Source organism: Camellia sinensis, chromosome 5, assembly GCF_055761805.1.
Source record: "Camellia sinensis isolate YWXY chromosome 5, ASM5576180v1, whole genome shotgun sequence".
In the NCBI taxonomy this organism is placed as follows: domain Eukaryota; kingdom Viridiplantae; phylum Streptophyta; class Magnoliopsida; order Ericales; family Theaceae; genus Camellia; species Camellia sinensis.
In genome coordinates, this window is record NC_138965.1 from 164,051,812 (window position 1) to 164,072,342 (window position 20,531).

The window sequence follows — 20,531 nt, forward strand, 5'->3', positions numbered from 1 at the left end:
CTAGAATTATTGCCATATCTGCTATGTGTATCTGCTCCATCGGGGGAATCTGTATTGTGTGAATCTATATATTGATTTTGTTACATGCGTATTGAGGATGCTATCCTATATGTAGATTTGTTGCCCTTGAACTTTAGACATTTCGATGTAATTTTAGGCATGGATTGGTTGACCAAATATTGTGCCACCATTGATTGTGTGACAAAACAGGTTATATTTAAAACACCAGAACATTAAGAAATTGTGTTTGTGGGTAATGGGGTAGTGCCTCCACCTTACTTAATATTTGCAATGAAGGCATGCAAATTAATCAGGAAAGGGTGTGTCACGACCCAAACCTACCCCTATGGGTTTAGCACCGTAACCGGCCAGTAATCCGTGATTACCGAAGGCCTGCTTAACAGTAATAACAGTAATATAGAGTACAGGGGTTGGCGGAAGCCAAAACAATAAATGAAAGATGTCCAATGTGAGAACCCGAATATAAAAATTAAGTAAATAATTAAATAATAATATTACAATCTCAAATATTTTTGTGGTGAATTCTAAGGTGCAAATTAAATATTATTGGAGGATGTTTTAATTAATTTTAAACTTAAAATAAATTTGTGGTGAAATCATTTAATTTAGAGGCAAGATTTATTATAAAAAATATATAGAGAGAGGAGAGTGTGACTTGAACTCTAGACCACAAGGTTAATATATAAGACTCCTACCATTTGAGTTACATATAACTTATACATATATTTTGTATATTTATTTATTTATTTGACCTATGTGTGCCCACTACTAGTATAAAATAAAATAAACACAAACCCTACTCTATTATTTGTTCACCACATAGGGCAACAACACAGCAGCCACGGGAGAAGGTTTGAGAGAAGGAAAAAAAGAAGAAGATGTTGCAATCAAAGAACTTTTGGGTGTGTTGTGTTGTGTGTGATCATCAAAGGTTAGCCCTCTTAGGTTTTCTTCTCTTCTTTCTTTGTTCTATCCTTATTCTATAATTATTTTATTCATTCATGGAGAGGTTGTAGGTTTATGTATTGTGTATATAGATATCCTATTAAGAAACTTGAGGAGCTAAATTTATGTGTAAAGATTGGGTGTAATTTTCAGTCCAAAAAATTCTGCACAGAATCGCAAACTTTAAAAATCAAGAAACCATATCAAACGGATGAATTTTAATCTGAAATTTTTACAGTAGATCAATTACACATTGAATTGCATATCTGAATTTTTTCATAATTTTTGGGAGTCGAAATCCATATAAATTGAGGTATTCAAATCTGTCCAGGAAACCAGTCCGAAACAGTAAATTCGGGATTGTTGTTCTCTTTGGGTATAAATCCAAAAATTATCAAATTAGTGTCATTAGAACCGGTTACGAGACTAGTTTCGTATGTTTTTGGCCTTGCATTGATTGCTCATGTATATTAAGAGAACCGTCAATTTCTTTAAAGTGCTGCAGAAAATAACCTGTTTGGATATAATTAATTGTAGAAAATTATTTTGATAAGCAAATCAAGTGAAACCAATTGGGTTTGAAACTTAGGATATATTAGATCATATCTGGAGGTTATTAGAATTTTTCGAATAGCGTGGAGTGGGTTTTGAAATTTTCAAAGTTAGCGAATAGATTGGGAAAACTAGTTTAAAACACTGTTTTATCTTAAAGTTATTTTTAGTTAAGTTTCGATCGGAACCTATGTCTTGGGTGCTTTTAGACCTTGAAGAACATGAACTTAGGTAATATTTAAGAGTAACGGTGAGTTGGGTTGAGCCGTGTTAGTGCGTTTTAGTTTGGGGTTACTCAGTTCGTATTTCTTAGTATTTTTAAATTAGCAGTGACGTGTAGTTTTCATATTGGTTCAGGGCACTAGTTGGACTTTCATACTCTATTCGAGGATTACATTATTTCGTTCCAGGTGAGTAGTTTCATGCTACGTATTTTTATAAATGTTCCCCTACCCTGAACTGTTGGAAAATTAAATTGTTGTTTCAAGACTAAACTGTTTTGATAAATTATTATATTATCAATTGATTCAAATTATTTCTGAAACATGTGTGAACTTGGCATACTGTAAACTATTTGTTTTGGTCTCATGTTTATAATGATGAACCACCATGTTTTGCGAAAACTGATGTGTATTGATTAGTGGGACCATGTGTGTATTTAGTCCAGGGAAATTATTCCACTGTGTGTGGTGACTCTGGCCACTAGGGAACAGATTCGGGTTGGGCCGTGATGACTCTAGTGCTCAACGATTGTAAGGAAAAGACCTTTAAAAATAACTAGGTGACCTTCAATCGGATCGTCTTTGAGAAAAGGCCCAGGTGCCACCCTGAGGATGACTCTTAGTTCGGTTTTGGATCCAACGGGGCTTATAGCCTGAGAAATGTGTGGCAGATTATTTGTTTTTATTGGTACCCAGAAAATTATTGGTGTTCATGTTATAATCTGTTTTAAGTGAAAAATGTCGTTTATCATGTTCTTGCGAGACATGAGTATTTTAAGTGTTGAATTGTGGAACCTTCTTTTTGAAACAGATTGTATTTACTAAACTGTATGCCAATCTAGTTTCTGTGATATATATCTTATTTTGGAATTGAACCCTGTTTTCAAAACTGTATTTACTATCCATGTTGCTACTCACTGAGCTATCAGCTGACTTAGTTGTTACCATTTCCAGGTGTTAGAAGGACTTAGAGTGGACTCATGGCGTAGCGGGGACTCAATTGCATGGACCTCTAGGGCATTCCTTTAGTTTAGAGTGTTATGTCAAGTTTGTGCATATTTATATTTATTCTTATCGAAGTTCATTTAGGATTATTTTTGATAGGTGGGTTGTTTATATCCCATAAGTTTGGATGGTTTTTTATTACGGTTGATTTTGCCGTTTATAATTGTGACATGTCTGGATTGAGTTTTGGTTAGTTATTATTAGACTATTGTTCAGTTGTTCAATGTGATTGGATTCGTGTTTAGGCTTACGTGTGCCTTGGGCTAAGTCCCTGTGGGCCACAGCCGGTCATGCCCGGATTTGGGGTGTGACATCCAATGAGCTATGACAGTCTGTATGTAAAAAGACTTTTCATAACATATTCACAATCAAACCATAATAGTATGTACATACATTATATACAGGCATTCGGGTTAGGGACCAAATCCCTACCATAACAGTACGGTACAAGTCGATACAGTCTATACAAAACAGAGACAGAAAGGGGGAAACTAAAACACCCCGAAGCAGCCTTGGCTTGGACACACTTGGAACCTTGCAGTGAGACACGTTGGTTGGCTTGACAAAAAGGGAGTTTAACCCAACGCTCCTAGCTCTGATCCGGTGCCTGGACACCTACATATATATATAAACAGTAGGCTAAAGCCCAGTGAATAATATATGTATAAAGAGGTTAGGAATGAATAACCTTTTAGTATTAAAACAGTCATTTGAACAGTATATTAGTTATTCGATCATAGCAGTCATAAGTGGTACATCAAATAGCAAACAATACAGTAGGTCTTAACAGATCGAACAGTCAGTTGATGGCCATCATATCAGTAAACAGTAGTGGTTCCAAACATGGGAACCTACAGAGATCTCTGTAACAGTAGCAGTACAGTACAGTATCAGTAAATTGCTATGGATGCCACAAATACAGTTCACAAATAGGACAAGCATTCATTCAGTAAGAAATATCATTTCAGAATGCAGTACAGTTGATCATTCAGAAAGTATTCATGATTGAATATATCTTTACAACATTGTTACTCACAAAGTTCTGGGCTACAGATAGGCTAGTGAGCGTCCTCGGATGCCAACCCTACACAATTACAGGATAAATACACACTAAGTTGCACTTTTAGGAAACAATAACTTAATCCCTATCTTGACTCGATGTGGTTCTACATCAGTATCCTCATGAAGATGCCTTAAACTAGGCCTAGGAATGCCTAGGATGGAATGAGGATGCAAAGATGCACTTTAAAACATTTTTCAGAATTTTCAGAAAATAGGGGTCTCGCTCGAGCGTGGCTTTCTACGCTCGAGTGGACATGCAAACAAAGGATCTCCGCTCGAGCGTGACTTTCCTCGCTCGAGCGGACTGCAAAAGTACCGGATGCATGAAATTCACCCTCGACAGGTGCTCTACCCCTGCTCGAGCGTGAGACACAAGTCTTCGCTCGAGCAGACTGTAAACACATGCAAAGTACTGGATACACGCATTTCATGCTCGAGCGTTACTTTACTCGCTCGAGCGGACTGCATGAACTCAGAGTGTACGCTCGAGCGTGGAGTTCCTTGCTCAAGCGTGAATCCAAAATCTGGAATTTTCAGATTTGTCTCCAAGCATGAAACTCAACATTTAAAGCATCAAATTCGATCCTTTTGGGCTAATTTTCTGGAAAACACTTTAAAACTCATAATATGACATGTTTCAAAGATCAATTTGCAAAATCAAAGCCCAAAGGTAGTTCAATTGAAACACAATTTCAACAAAACTTCATGAACATGATGAACATGCAACATGCATGTGTTCAAATGAAATCAAAGCTTCCAATGCATGATCAAATGAGTCAATCCTTTCAAAAACATGATGAATCCATGGACTATAACCCAAATATGGACATGTATGTGAGGATTCTAAGAAAACAACCTCAAAATACAAGAATGTAAACATGCATGTATGATACAAGCTCACTATTCCACAATTTAAGCCATAACTTGGCTCTAGACTTCAACATACTTCTAAACCATGCTAGGACCAACTCAATTCACAATTAAAAGGGTGAGTCTCCTACCTCAAGTCTCCAATTTCAAGTCTAGAAGTTCAATTATGCAATCTTCCTTCAAAATCTCCAAGTCTCCAAGCTAAATTTGTTGAAATCAAGTTTTTCCTCTCACTGTAGTCGGTTTGGTCTCAAGAGGATGAACAAAATGCATAGATAAATCAAGACTAATAGATGGCATAGCAAAGTCCACTTAGTGGCAATTTGGAAAATAACTCAAGTTGATGCATTTTAACATTATTTAATCCAATTTAATCATACCAAATCAAATTTCAATTAAACATACCATAAAATCACATTAATTCTAATTAGCATAAAACACTAATCAGTTTCGGATTCGGCCGCCGATAAGGCCTTCAATTTACAGTTCGAAACTTAAAACATGAATAGATAATTCAATGACAAACAGATAGAAATGCATTTAAGCTAATACACTCAATCAATCAATCAGAATTTCAGTCAATCAGTCACTTAACATGCTTAATCATAGATTAGCACTAATTAGTGGTGAGGGTTGTCATAGGGTGCCAGGGTTATTTGTGTTGTGTGCTATCTGAACAATCTGTGAATGTTGAATTGAACAGTATCCCTATTGTTAGAGAATTTCTAGATGTATTTCCAAATGAATTACCAGGGGAATTGGTGGACAGGGAGATAGAATTTACGATTGAAATTATGCAAGGCACCCAGCGTATTTCTAAAACTCCTTACCGAATGGCTACTGCTGAAATGAAAGAACTGAAAGAATAGTTGCAAGACCTGCTTGACAAAGGGTTTATCCGACCTAGCACTTCACCATGGGGTGCACCAGTATTGTTTGTGAAAAAGAATGATGAAACCTTGCGTTTGTGTATCGACTATCGAGAATTGAACAAGGTAACAATAAAGAATAAATATCCCCTACCTCGTATTGATGACCTGTTTGACCAGTTGCAGGGATCACAAGTGTTTTTCAAAATTGATTTGAGATCCGGGTATCATCAGTTGAAGGTGAAAGCAGAAAATGTTGAGAAAACCGCGTTTCGAACAAGGTATGGCCATTATAAATTTCTTGTTATGCCATTTAGGGTAACTAATGCTCTAGCAGCGTTTATGGACTTAATGAACCGAATTTTTAAAACCTACCTTAATGACTTTGTTGTGGTTTTTATTGATGACATTTTGATATACTCCAAGAATAGACTTGAACATGAACAACATCTGAGGACTGTGTTACAGATACTTAGAGAAAAGAAGTTATTTGCTAAACTAAAGAAATGTGAATTTTGGTTGGATGAAGTAATCTTTTTAGGGCATGTGATCAACAAGGAAGGAATATCAATGGACCCGCAGAAAATAGAGGCGATTATGAATTGGCCTACACCGACAAATGTAACAGAGGTCTGCAGTTTCATGGGCTTAGCTGGGTACTATAGGAGGTTTGTGAAAGATTTTTAAAAAATAGCTGTACCTCTTACTCTGCTGACACGCAAAGGGCAACTGTTTGAATGTAATGACAAAAGAGAATCTGCCTTTCATGAACTAAAAATAAGATTGACCACTGCACCAGTTTTGACACTACCATCAGGTACAAAAAAATTTGTGATTTTCAATGATGCATCTTATAAAGGTTTGGGTTATGTATTAATGTAGAATGGAAGGGTAATTGCCTATGCCTCCCGGCAGTTGAGGCCACATGAGAAGAACTACCCAACACACAATTTAGAATTGACCGCAGTTGTTTTTGCTTTGAAAATCTAGCGGCACTATTTGTATGGGGCAAAATGCGAAGTCTACACAGATCACAAAAGTCTGAAATACTTCTTTACGCAGAAGGAGTTGAACATGCAACAGAGGAGATAGCTTGAACTGATAAAAGACTATGATCTTGAGATTCAGTACCACCCCGGGAAAGCTAATACAGTTGCTGATGCCTTGAGCAAAAAATCAACGGGGAGTATGGCTTGTTTGCTTACTGAACAGAAAGAGATCTTGCAAGATTTTGAGAAGTCTGAGATTGAAGTGGTACTGTGTGAGCAGGGCGAATTGATAGCCGCTATTTCAGCTGAACCGGCAATCATTGATGAAATTAAACAGAAGCAAAAAGAGGATAAATTCCTCAAGAAAGTGATTGATGAATTTGGGACAAATCCAAAAGTAGAGTTTAGTGTTGAAAATGAAGTGTTAAGGTTTCAAAACTGAATGTGTGTCCCAGATATTCCGGAACTAAAGAAAAGAGTTCTAGATGAAGCCCACAAGTCAGTATTTGCTATGTATCCAGGCAATAACAAAATGTATTGGATTTGAAACAGAGCTATTGGTGGCCTAAAATGAAGAAAGAAATTGCAGAGTATGTGTCCAAATGCCTTCAATGTCAGCAAGTTAAAGCTGAACATCAAAAATTGGGCGGTCTACTTCAACCCCTTCCCATTCCTGAATGGAAGTGGGAATATGTGACTATAAATTTTGTTGTTGGTCTACCCCGAACACCTCGAGGTATGGATTCCATTTGGATTGTAGTTGATAGACTGACTAAATCTGCACATTTTCTACCTGTTAGAACTACATTTAATGCTTATAAACTAGCTACAATATATGTTGATAAGATTGTCCGTTTACACGGAGTTCCGGTATCTATTGTGTCGGATAAAGATCCGAAATTTGTATCTAGATTGTGGAAGAGTTTGCAGGAAGCTATGGGGACAGAATTAAGATTTAGTACTGCATTCCATCCACAGGCAGATGGACAATCAGAACGGACCATACAGACATTAGAAGATATGCTGAGAATGTGTGCCTTGGATTTTCAGGGGAGTTGGGAAGATTATTTGCCACTGGCAGAGTTTGCATACAATAACAATTTCCACTCCAGCATCGGTATGGCACCATACGATGCTTTGTATGGTGGAAGGTGTAGATCCCCAATTTGTTGGACAGAAGTCGGGGATAGAGCTTTACTTGAGCCTGAAATTGTGCGAGACACTTTCGAGAAAATTAAAACTATTCAACAAAGGCTCAAAATAGCTCAGGACTGACAAAAGAGTTATGCAGATGTTCGAAGAAGACCTTTCGAGTATGAGGTTGGTGGCCATGTGTTTATCCGTGTGACTCCGATGAAAGGCCAAGTCAGGTTTGGAAAGAAGGGTAAGTTGTCGCCCCGTTATATTGGGTCATTTCAATTTTTGGAAAGGCTTGGTCCAGTTGCTTATCGAGTCGTTTTGCCACCGGGATTCGAACAAATCCATAATGTGTTTTATGTATCAATGTTGAGGGGTTATCTTCGAGACCCGCTTCATGTGATTGATTATCATCGGGTAGCTCTTGATGAAAATATGGAGTACGCCGAATGGCCGGAACGAATTATTGACCGGCAAGTGAAACAATTGAAAAGCAAGTCCATCCCGATGGTGAAAGTAGAATGGAAAGAACACTATGGGATGGATACCACATGGGAAAAAGAGGATGAAATGCGACTACGCTATCCACATTTGTTTCCCAACGAAGGTAAAATAACTTTGGAGGACCAAACTTGCTAAAGGGGGGAAGACTGTGACAACCCTAGTCCGTATTATGCTAATTAATCTTAATTGTGATTGAGATTATGTGTTTGATATGATTTTGAGTGCTATTTATATGAATATATGTGGTTTTGAATTTCTATCTGTTCATCGTAGGAAAATCTGTTTGATTATCTGCTTTAGAATTTAAATTGAAGGCCCTATCGGCCACAGAAACCGAAATTGACTACGCCATTGTGATTGGCATAATTTTTAGAGCCCACGGTGAAATTTAATTGAAAATTGATTCGGATCAGATTAAATTGATAAAATAGTGCTCAGTTAATTAGTACTAATGAAATGTAATTAAGGGAGCTTATATAAAGGGGCATTACACACTCACATTCATTTGTTTGAGCTCAAAAATCAGATTTTTCACTTTAGTGAGAGAGAGGGTCAGCTCTAGAGAGAGAGACAGGGAGAATTGTGCAATTTTGGCTCAAGGCTTGAGAATTGGAAGTTAAACTCAAAGAACTTGAGTGTTTGAAGCTCCTAGGTAAGTAATCAACCCTTAATTCATGAGTTGAGTTGTGATTTTGTGAATTGAAGATCAAATGGTAAGTTAGATCATGAATTGAATTGATTAAGTTGAGATTGAAGTCCATGTGTTCATGCATGAAGAGAATTGCTATGAAATTACATAATCCAGCATGTAATATGTGAATTATGAAAGATTGAGCATTGAAGCATACATGCAAGCATAGTTTTGTTGAGTTTCATGGTTATAAGCATCATTGGCACTATTTGAAATGGAATTGGGGTCAAAGACTAACATACATGTTGAAATTGATAGAGATATGAATTTGGTATGAAGTTTGAATGCATGGGTTTTGATCATACTAAAGAAATGAGGGTTATTTGAGAATTAGATGATGATTTTGAACAATTTGGTGTCATACTCTTATATTCTCATGTGGTATAATGTATTTGCATGTTTTGAACCAAAATTATGAGTTTTGGAACTTTGGAGGTTGAGTTTGAACTTGAAGAACAATTCTGGAAAACCCATAATTTGGCATGTTAGCTTGAGCGAGGAAAGCTCTGCTCGAGCGTGAAATGCGAGCTTCTAGAACTTTTTGCAGACATGGATGTCCGCTTGAGCGGGGACATTCACGCTCGAGCGGGGAGCCATGTAGAATGACTTTCAGCTCGAGCGTCCAAAGTCACGCTTGAGTGTAAAAATGAGGCAACCAGTACTTTTGCAGACCATGACGGTTCGCTCGAGCGGCAGAACCTACGCTCGAGCGGGGACCCCTGTTTCAGAAATTTTGTAAAGGTGTTCTGTGTTTTGTTTTCCATTCTCTTTCATTTCTAAGCACTCTTAGGCATGCATTGAGCATTATGAATGAATTAAAAGAATAAGAAATAAGCCTAAGAGGAATGTATGAATTAATAACGGATTGAATCGTTTGTGACCCATATGTGTTATGTAATGTGTAGGGTCGAGCTCAAGGGTGAATCCACCGGCAAAACACTGTGAGTAATATCTTAATAAAGATATTTGAAATATGTTATTTGTCCAATTGCCTACTTCCATGTAAGTCTTATCAGTTTGTTAAAGCGAATTGGGGACAAATATCTGTTATGCCATATGATTGGACCAAAGGCCGTTTGATATAATTGAATGGGCCAAAAGCTGTCTGACATGAATGATTGGGCCAAAGGTCGTCTGACATGAATGATAGTTTGATACGAATGAATGGGCCAAAGGCCGTCTGACATGAATGAATGGACCAAAGGCCATCTGACATGAATGAATGAGCCAAAGGCCGTATGACGTGAATGAATGGGCCAAAGGCCGTATGTCGTGAATGAACAGGCCAAAGACCGTATGACATGAATGATTGGGCCAAAGGTCGTTTGACACGAATGATTGGGCCAAAAGCCATCGGACATGAATGAATTGGACCCAAGGTCGTTTGATGTGTTTGGAACCGTAGTCCCTTGACCTATATATATGTGTATATATATAGTAGATAAAAATATGAATTGGGCCCAAGGCCGTCTGATGTATGTTGTTCTAAATACCGTTCGTGTATCTTCTTTATTCGATATTATTCACTAGGCTTTCGTTCACGCTCATTCATGTGTCTGTAGGTCAGCCAAGGGAGGTCCAAACCCAGCCTCAGTGAAGTTTGTGTAAAACAATCAAGGTTTTGAAGAGTCAGCCCATACGTCTCACGCACGAGACTTATTTTCGCCATTTTGCTGTTTTGTTATATTTTTGTCATGTTAGCGAGAACTTTGGATTACGGTTGTAAATAGTTTTGATTGGTTGATTTAGACTTAAACGATCCTGTATGTACAGAACTTTGTGTTATTACATATTTTGATGTGAGTTATTAACATGCATATATATGAAATGTTATGATGTGTCATGTAAGCACAGCTCTATGGACAAAAGTTTGAAATTGCTTCCGTTTGGCCCCCTTAACTCTGTTAAAACATATCTGATTTGGTTTGAGGTCATAGGTGATCTCTTGATTACTGGTCGGTTATGTCCTTAACCCATGGGGCGGGTTCAGGTCATGACACCCAGATAAGATCAAGGCCATCTTTGAATTGAAGAGCTCAACAACAGCCAAGCAAGTACAGATGTTGACAGGGAGAGCAGCGGCCTTGAACAGGTTCATTAGCCAAAGTTTAGACAAGTGCAAGCCGTTTTTTAGTTTGCTGAAGAAGGCCACCAATTTTTTGTGGACAGAAGAATATGAAGTCGCTTTAACTGACTTGAAGAGATACTTAACAGCCCTACCGGTGTTGTCGAACCCGGTACCAAGAAAAGAACTGTTCAACTTGGCAATTTCAGACCACGCTGTGAGTGCGATGGTAGTCCAAGAAGAAGAATGAAAGCAAAAAGCAGTGTATTATGTTAGCAAGACCCTAACAAGTGCAGAAACTAGGTATCTGCCTTTGGAGAAATTGACACGAGCCTTAGTAATGGCTGGGAAAATATTGCACCATTATTTTCAAGCGCAAGATTGTGGTATTGACGAAGCATCCTCTAAAGTCCCTGTTACAACATGAAGATCTGATAGGTAGAGCAGCCAGATAGGCAGTGGTGCTGGGCCAGTACGACTTGGAATTTAGGTCTAGAACAACAATCAAGGGCCAGGTTCTGGCTAACTTTGTCGCCGAGTTCATTCTTGGCGCAATCCCAAGGTAGGCTCCAGTGAGTCGCTGCTTGGGATGTCTAGGAGAATAAGAAGAGACATAACTGGGGCTAAAAAACCCCACACCAGCAGAGTAGAAGAAGGAAGAAAAACCAAAACCCTGCGATATCTACATCAGAGACTCTTTCCGGCTCTTTGTTGATGGCAGCTCAAACCGACAGGGAGTGAGAACAGGAGTAGTTTTGGTATCGCCAGATGGGCGAATGATAGAATAGTCTATTTTTTTGAGATTCAAGGCCTCGAATAATGAAGCGAAGTAAGAGGCACTAATTGCTGGACTAAGGCTAGCAGTAGCAATGGACGCTGACGAGGTGGTAGCCTTCTATGACTCCCAGCTCATTGTAAATCAAGTAACAGGCGAGTATGCAGCCTGAGATAAAAGGATGATAGCCTATGTCAGGGAGGTTGTCAAGCTGCTAACGCTTTTCCAAAGTTGTCGACTACAACAGGTTAGCCGAGATAATAATAGTCATGCCGATGCATTGGCTAACCTGGCCAGTGCGATGAAATCAGGTGAGGCAAGGACAATAATAGTGGATTATCTGTTAGGCCCAAACATAGAGCCACTGATAACAGAATACGAAACAATGTGTGTAGTGATGGGTGCAAGCTGGATGGATGCCATAGTTGTGTTTCTCAAAGAGGGTAGGCTGCCAACAAACAGAAAAGAAGCACACAAGCTCAAATTGAAGTCGACCATGTTCTACCTATTAGCAGAAGGCCATCTCTACAAAAGGTTCTTTACTGGGCCCCTTTTGAGATGTGTGCATCCATCCCAGGTTAACGACTTCCTGTACGAGGTCCATGAAGGTGTATGCGGAAGCCATGCTAGGGGCAGATCATTTGCTCATAGGGCCATATCTCAGGAATATTGGTGGCTCTACATGCAGAAGGATACCGAAGCCTACGTGAAGAAATGTGAAAATTGTCAAAGGTTTGCACCTTTGATATACCAGCTGGCTGCAGACCTGAATCCAGTATCTAGTCCCTAGCCATTTGCCCAGTGGGGCATGGATCTTGTTGGCCAATTATCCCAAGCAACTAAACAGAGGAAGTTCCTGCTGGTAGCAACAGACTATTTCACGAAGTAGGTAGAGGTTGAACCCTTGGCTAAAATTCGAGATGTGGATGTGAAGAATTTCATCTGGAAGAACATAATCACCAAATTTGGAATCCCAAAGGCCATAGTAGTAGATAATGGCACCCAATTTGACAGTAAGTTGATCAAGAGCTTCTATGTAAAGTACAAAATTAAGAACTATTACTCTACTCCTAGCTTCCCCCAGAGTAATGGTCAAGTCAAGGCATCCAACAAGACCATCCTGTATGGGATCAAGAAAAAGCTAGAAACTGCTAAGGGCAAGTGGGTAGAGGATTTACCCAATGTCTTGTAGGCATGTCGGACTATGCCAAGAAGGTCCACTGGAGAATCTGCCTTTGCCATGGTATATGGCACTGAAGGAGTCATCCCACTAGAAATCGGCATTATTGGAAGCAGAACCTAGAGAGGGGAAAACGGGACAAATAAGGCATTTCTTGCCCGAGATCTTGATCTAATAGAAGAAAGGAAAGAGATAGAGAGCAACAATTTGGCTGAGGGCATACCGACAGCAACTTGCTAGGGCATACAACAAAAAGGTCAATCCCAGGGAGTTTAAGATTGGGGACCTCGTCCTTATAAAAATTGTCGGCAACAAAAAGGATCCGAGGGATGGCAAGCTTGGCCCAAACTGGAAGGGACCATATCGGATCATCTCGGTCGTTGGCAATGACGCATATCGGCTATAAGACATTGATGGCAAGGAGTTGCCAAGACCTTGGAACACAAGCAATTTGAAATTTTTCTACTGTTTTTTTCTTTTTTTGAGATTTATGTAATGATTTTATTAGCCGAAGTATTAATAAAATGCTAGCTCAATTTTGTTTCTATGAAGTATTGTTGAAACATATGCGATCGGACCAAACAATCTTATGACGATGTTCCTATGGTGAACATGACGAATAACTTAGACTTACCATATGGTAGATTTGAAATAAGTTTGCGATGTTTTCGGTATGAAACATGACGAATAACTTAGATTTGTCATCTGGTAAAGTTGAACTAAGCTTGCGATGCTTCAGTAAGAAACATGACAAAGCTGGCCATTATTTGGTCAACTTGAAAGAAAAGCTGAGGAAAATGGTACTCTTGGTGCACTAGGGTTCAGCCTTAAGTGCTTCGTGTAGGCGAGCCAAGCATGATGACTTCCGTCGAGAAAGTCTAAGAATGACTTCGGTGATAACCATGCGATACGTCCTTAATGTGAACTTAAGAGAGACTTAGGTTCACATTAGGAGGCAGGAAGTGGGAATAAAATAAAAGCATAACACTTGTGAAATTTTTGTTTTCACAAGTCGAAGTTATTCGAGGTCATTGACAAGAAACACTAGCCGAAATGAGTCAATCCGAGATAAAAGTATTAAACTGTATCCGAAGTATAATTATCTAAGGTACCCAACCAAGTTGTTAGACTTGAAAGGGTCAAGTTCTGCCTGAAGGCAGTTAGTACAAGTGCAGGAACAACACTTATAAAAGTTTTAGAGATATTTTGTAAGTGCTGTTCGGCCGAGATATGAATCAGTAGCTGCTATCTGAAATGTTACCTCAGATAAAATGTGTCCGAGGTGGTATGTGACCCAGGTGTGTTCATCCAAAATGATTACACAGTTAAGTTGTACTTGGAAGAATTGCAAAAATATTCTAAGTATGGAAACATACAAGGCATAGGAGAAAAGCAGTAAGCATACACATAGCACTTGGAAGAAAAATAGAAGGCATTTAGAAAAGGGAACTTGTTCAGTTACAAAAAGGCACTTCGGCCTAGCATGAAAGACAACTTGTTTCAGTTATAAAATGTGGCACCGAGGCCCAAAAAAAGTAGCAAAGGTTACAATTACTGAAAAGAAAAAAAAGTTCGAAGTAATAAGTAAAGAAAATCCTAAGCAATGGAATCATTGGCGTTGACCCCGGATTGCTCAACCTTGGTTGTTGGCATTGTCTCGGCCTCGGCTAGCAGTGTAGCACTCTTTTCCGCTACTATCTCTGCGTCAATCTCAAGCAGCGTCTAATCCGAGCTCTTCTCGGCATCAGAGCTGGCTTTGGAAGAGACATTTTTGGAGACCTCATCCTCTTTATCCTGAGTCAAGTTTAGGACTTGATCATTCAGAGTTAGGGACTTGGCCCCAACAGCTTTGGTTCTGTCGATATCAATCTCAGTGAGTGTGCCCAATCTTGTCGGCATCGGCATCTTCTTCAGATTGACTTGGAGTAGGAGGGAATGGCATAGCAAGTCGACCGAGGTCGAGAAGGAGCGAATCGTCAAGAACGGATAGCTCCTTTAGAGCAGACATCTAACCAAGGGTGTACCCCTTGTTGCAAGCCTGATTTACTTATTTTTTGTAGGCATCGCAAATGTCGGCTGCCTCTTTAGTATAAGCCTTCTCATCGACCGCCTTGATTTCAACCTCTTTTGAGGTGACCGTTGTCTAAAGATTGTTCTGGGCCTTGGCCGCGTTCTCCATGGCTTCTCTTGCTTCGACCTTCGCGACCTCGGCAACATTTTTGGCCACTCCAGCACGATCTTCAGCTTTGCTTTGGGTAGCTTGGGCAGCCTTGGACTGGTCCAAAAGACCTCGGATGCGAGCCTCAACTTGATTCAATTATGATAAGAGCTTGATTGCCTCCTTGGTTTTCTGGGTCAACTCCTTCTTAACCTTCTCGACTTTGACTGCGAAGGATTGACCTTGCTGAATGGCCTACAAGAAGAGAAGGAAACCATAAAATTTTAGTTAAGTACAAAAAACCAGAATTGAAATTGAATGAAAAAATAAGGCATGCAAACTTACCAAAACACAATGTTACATTATCAATGCGCATTTCTTATACCCAGTGAGCTCGGCCATTCGGTTGATGTCGGTCGACAATAGAACGGCAGTAAAGAGGGCAATGTCGCCTTTCACTCTATTAAGACCACTGTCCCCGGCTAGCAAAGGTCGGTCTCTAACCATGATTGCTGGAGCCCAGGGCTTATCGGCATGGAAAACACCAGGTTCAGTTGTGCCATCTGACCTTGGCATCTTTGATGAAGGTGCCCCCGGACGATTCGACCTCGGCAGGCCTCTTCTCGACGATATATGAGTTCTTCTCGATCTCGGCCAACTTTGAGATCGGCATAGTGTCCTCTGAATCTATTTGTGTTACAGAGACTTTTGCCTTAGCTCTCTTCACCTTTTTGGTTTTAGGCTGGGATTGGGATTGAGAAGGGAAAGAGGGATAGACTGACACTACGTCAGGGATATCAACAAGAAGGTCCTCTAGAACAATTTTGGTATGACTCATTTCGTTGGTGGTAGTGGAAACAGTGACTCTAGAGTTGAAATGAACTGTTAGAGGGGCAATAGGAGGGTTTGATGGGTCAGTCACCAAGACGTTGGACCCTCGGCACTATCGGCTACGAGTTCTGCCATCAGGAGCGTTAGAAAGGGCGAGGGGCATCGGTGTTAAGATCGGGATGGAGGAATTAGTTGAGGGGCAGAAGTGAAATGATGATCTGCTGGATTTGAAGTAGAGGCTTGGTTTGGCCTTGGTGATGAAATGATTGGTGGAGTTATAACAGAAGGTGGCGTCTGACTTCTCCTAAGAGCGTCGGGAAAAGGGGAGCATTAGGATGGTATGTAATTGAGAAGGAGTAGGGCCTTGCGGTCGTCAACGGGAAGGCCTAGAAGTCGGATGACATCTACACTGGGAATGTAAGTCTGACGAAAGTTCTTTGATGGTTGAGGCAAAGCTGCAAAGATAGAAAGAAAGACATTAGAATCAAGAACAGTTTTCTAAGTGTTGGAAAGTGGAGGACTTCGGCGTAACTATGTTCTTACCCATATCATTCCTAAAGACTCCTCGGCGTAAAGGGAAGAGTTGGAGCTCATCATCTGGTGTGAACTCCCAATTGCCTGAGACAATCAAGCAGTCATCTCCAATGCCCTTATTGGAGTCTGGAATGTCGGCTATTAACTTGTACTTGTGGATCTCAGCTTTAGGTAGTATGTATAACCATTCTTGGTCTTGACCCACACATGGTGTAGTAGTACTGGATATCAGACAGGGTTATTCTGGCATGTTGCCGATGCCCCAACTCGGCAATGTCATTGATGACCCTAAACGTGTTTATGGCTAGTTGCATGGGATTGAGCTTGTAGACATGCATGACTTCTCCAAAGAGGATGTCAAGGGGAACCTGATTCTGCTCTCAATGATGGAGACTATCGAGAAAGGCATATAACCAAGCATGATAGAGTCCTCATTTCTAGCTAACTTGATTTAAATGTGGGCTGGGATAGAGAACTTGTGCTGGAAATATTCCAATTTGGTTGGGGTATCTACCCTCCACTTGAACATATTCATAATATCGGCTAGATTGATGTTGATAAGGTTTGCTGTTGAAAAGTGTTTTTTGGGACCTCAGCTAAACCCTAACGAACACTAGGACCCCGGTTCTAGAAATCTAAGGGGAATTTGGTTTCAATTTTCCTAGGGCTACTGTTTCTAGCAAATTCCAAACCTAATTCTACGGAAGAACAAGATGTAAAGGCAAGAATCTAAAAAATAGACATAAAAAACAAAAGAAACAAAGATTCAAAATCACCACCTCAGTAACGGTGTGTAAAGCAGTAGTGCGCAATCAAGAACACAATCAAAGTAAGAAATAGCGATTCAAAATCCACACGTAGATATAGACTCAATGGCAACAAATGAGTGGTTACAGATACAGTGTAAGCATGTGTCAAGCTTCGAAGAAGAGACATATTGAAGGAATGATAAAGATTGAAACTAAAAATATTCAGAACTTACTGAATGAAGCCAAAGACGAGAGCGTCAGGATCGCCGAAGTCAGACATTGACGTCAAAACGAAACAGAAAGGTAAAAAGTCCACCAGCGATGATGAATGGAGTGATTGCAGAAGCTTGAACACACAACAATGGCGGTATGGAAGGAAGATTATAAAGAGAGAAAAATTTGAGGTGAGAGAGAGAAAAAAAAAGTGAAGAGATGAAGAGAGAGACGAGGGAGTTTTGTCAAAAATTTGAAAAGGCGGCAGAATGTAACGAATTAGCCTTGGGCGACGTGCCTATTAGGTGGCACGGGCAGAAACGACGTGACTTAATGGCGCGTGCCAGGTACGAGCCAATACGAACATGACACGTGGACAAAACGATTGAAACGATTGTGCGTAACAGCTCATGCGCAGTTGAAACTCTTGAAATTCTTGAAATAATGGGGCAATAACCTCGGCTCGAGGGGTAACCTTGGAGAAAATACTTAGAAAACTTGGTTGGTGATGCTTGATCCTTAATAAGGTGGGCAACTGAGTCCTGGTTTCATGAAGCCAATGAGTCATGATCATGGTCAGGATAATGAATGCACGTTTGATTCAACATGCTGAGTGGACAGACGATGTAGGTTCCATCACCTCAAGTTGTCAAGGTAATAGAACCTAGGAAGCAGTTGTGGGGAAGTATTTTATGAATGATAGCATGTGGCTAAGGTGACGTCGAAGTGTCAGCAGGTGCCACGTGTCCTGGCCATACTTGCCGAGATGATTATAGCTAGGCTGAGGTTATCTGCGGAGATGTCAAAATCCGGGATAAACAGATAAGGGACAAGATTCCTAGAGCAGATGAGGGTCTCAGTTTGGATAAGGATAACGCTCCTGAAGAGTTTATCCATATTTAGTTGAGAGTTCAGGATGAGCATTGAGCTTGAGTCTACTAAAGTGAGACTTCTAAGGGATCAAGTCACTGCTGGTTATAAAAATAAGGCACCCTCGTAGGTCAAAGATAAGTTCTTTCTTGTGAGCTTAAATACTATTTACTATCTGTGATAGATAAAGTTTTACTGACTTGATCGTCGGAGTGCCTCCAAGTGGACGAACCACCGCGAAATTCTCATCTTCTTAATACAGATTGTTGGGCTTAATCTATTCTGTCGGTGCTCTCCAGCTGAGTTATCCATTTAGTTGTATGGTCAAAAATCAATACCCACACCAAACACATGTAATTATTAAAGCAACTTGGTAATAATAATAGTTGTTAGGAAGGACCTTTATTATTATTATTACAGCTTGAATTGGTTACTCAATTATTTGTTTGGATAATGTGCTAAATTTGATAAAAATAATTTAAAAAACCTTTAAAAAGTTGATTATCAAAAAGTTTGATAGTGCTTTTTTTAACTATTAAATCACTGAGTTTTCAAGTTTGGCTATGTTTCAGTATTGAGTAATTTCTTACTATATTAATACCTGTTTAATAATTTAAAAAATGGTACAAAAAATCTATAATGTATAGTATTTACCTTTAGCAAGTTACACAGTTGATAGTTGATAGCAAAAAATCTATATTGTACCAGACTTTTTTCTCCTATATGATGTAATCTTTTATCTATGAAAGAATATTGGTCAAACAAAAGAAAAGGAAAAAGTGAAAGATAAAAATGACAAAAATAAGTAAAAGTGAAGCATAAAATTGACAAGAGTGTACTACAGGGCTCACGAAAAAGACAATTATTTATTTTTGTAATAGCTCTATTTTATTTTTAATTTTTTAATTTTTTTGATAGATTGTGAAGTAGCCCTTGATGGGCCCATGATGATATTATGCCTTAAAGTTAAAAAATAAAAATAAGGATAAATTATATCATTAGTTAGTTCCTATAGTTTTAGCAAGATTTTTATTTTGATTCCTCAAGTTCAAATTTCATCAATTTGAACTTCACCAATTTCATTTTAATGTTATTCCTCTGTTAGTTGTTCTTAGCATTTTGGACAAAAAAAACAAAACGTGCAAAATTATAGGGACTAAACTTCATCAATTGCATTTTAGTGTTATTCCTCTGGTAGTTGTTCTTAGCATTTTGAACTAAAAAACAACACGTGCACAATTATAGAGACTAAAGTGGAATATATAAGAAATTATAAAGACTACTAATGTAATTTATTTTTTATTTTTATTCTAGAATTGCTAAAATGTTCACATGATTCGCATTTCACATTTTTTGGTCCAGAATTCTAATTGTAAATAAGAAATTATAGAGACTTCTAGTGTAATTTATTTTTTATTTTTATGCTGGAATTGCTAAAATGTCGTGATTCACATTTCACATTTTTTTGGTCCAAAATTCTAATTGCAAAGAACAAATTGATTACATTATTGAAACATGACTAAATGTGTAGAGTTTAAATTGACAAAATTAAAATAATAAAAATAAATGTGAAACCTTGCTAAAACTAAATGGATGGACGGTCTAATTCACTCTAAAAATAATAAGATTGTGAACTTTTGAGAATGCTTCCACAATTATAATAAAAATAAAACTAAAAATTGTAAGGTAATTGTTCTTCTAATGAAAATGATTTTTTTTTTTATAAAAAAAAAAAAATCTAAACACTCATAATTCTTTATTCTGCATATTAGATCTTCTTTTGTGACATGACCCAAACATGGTGAAGTGGAAAAGGAAAATGAAATGAAACAAACTAATTTTCTTGCTTTTGTTTAGTGGGGAAGAGAATAGATGAAGATGACTATGGATTTTTTAGTAAATTATTTTTATTTGGTTAAACATAAAACCATGAACATGTGTAGTAAATTTCGTTCACTTTTCTATTCTTCTTTTTCTCAACAAATCTTATGTCCAAACATAACTTAAAAGAAGACGAATACACCGTATAGTTCTAAAACCTCCTGACCTCCTAATTCATAATAATAAAAAAAATCTTAATCGTCCAATGGATCAAATAAAACAAGTACAATTAGGCTCCGTTTATTTTGATATGAAATATATATATATATATTAAAATATTTTACAAATTTTTCATTGTTTGATTAAATAAAAAGTAAATAAAACGTTTTGAAGCAATATATATATATATATATATTTTTATCATAGTCCCTTAATTAACTTACCACTAAAAATTTTGTAAACTAATTTT

At 38.5% G+C, this 20,531-nt stretch overlaps 1 long non-coding RNA gene across 1 annotated transcript; it reads left to right on the forward strand.

Annotated features, from left to right (window-relative positions):
* Positions 1-676: 676 nt before the first annotated feature.
* LOC145790962 (uncharacterized) lies at positions 677-2,968 on the forward strand. The gene is made up of 3 exons (XR_014330432.1): positions 677-952; positions 1,876-1,928; positions 2,694-2,968. It is a non-coding gene; the product is annotated as an uncharacterized LOC145790962 (long non-coding RNA).
* The last annotated feature ends 17,563 nt before the right edge of the window (positions 2,969-20,531 follow it).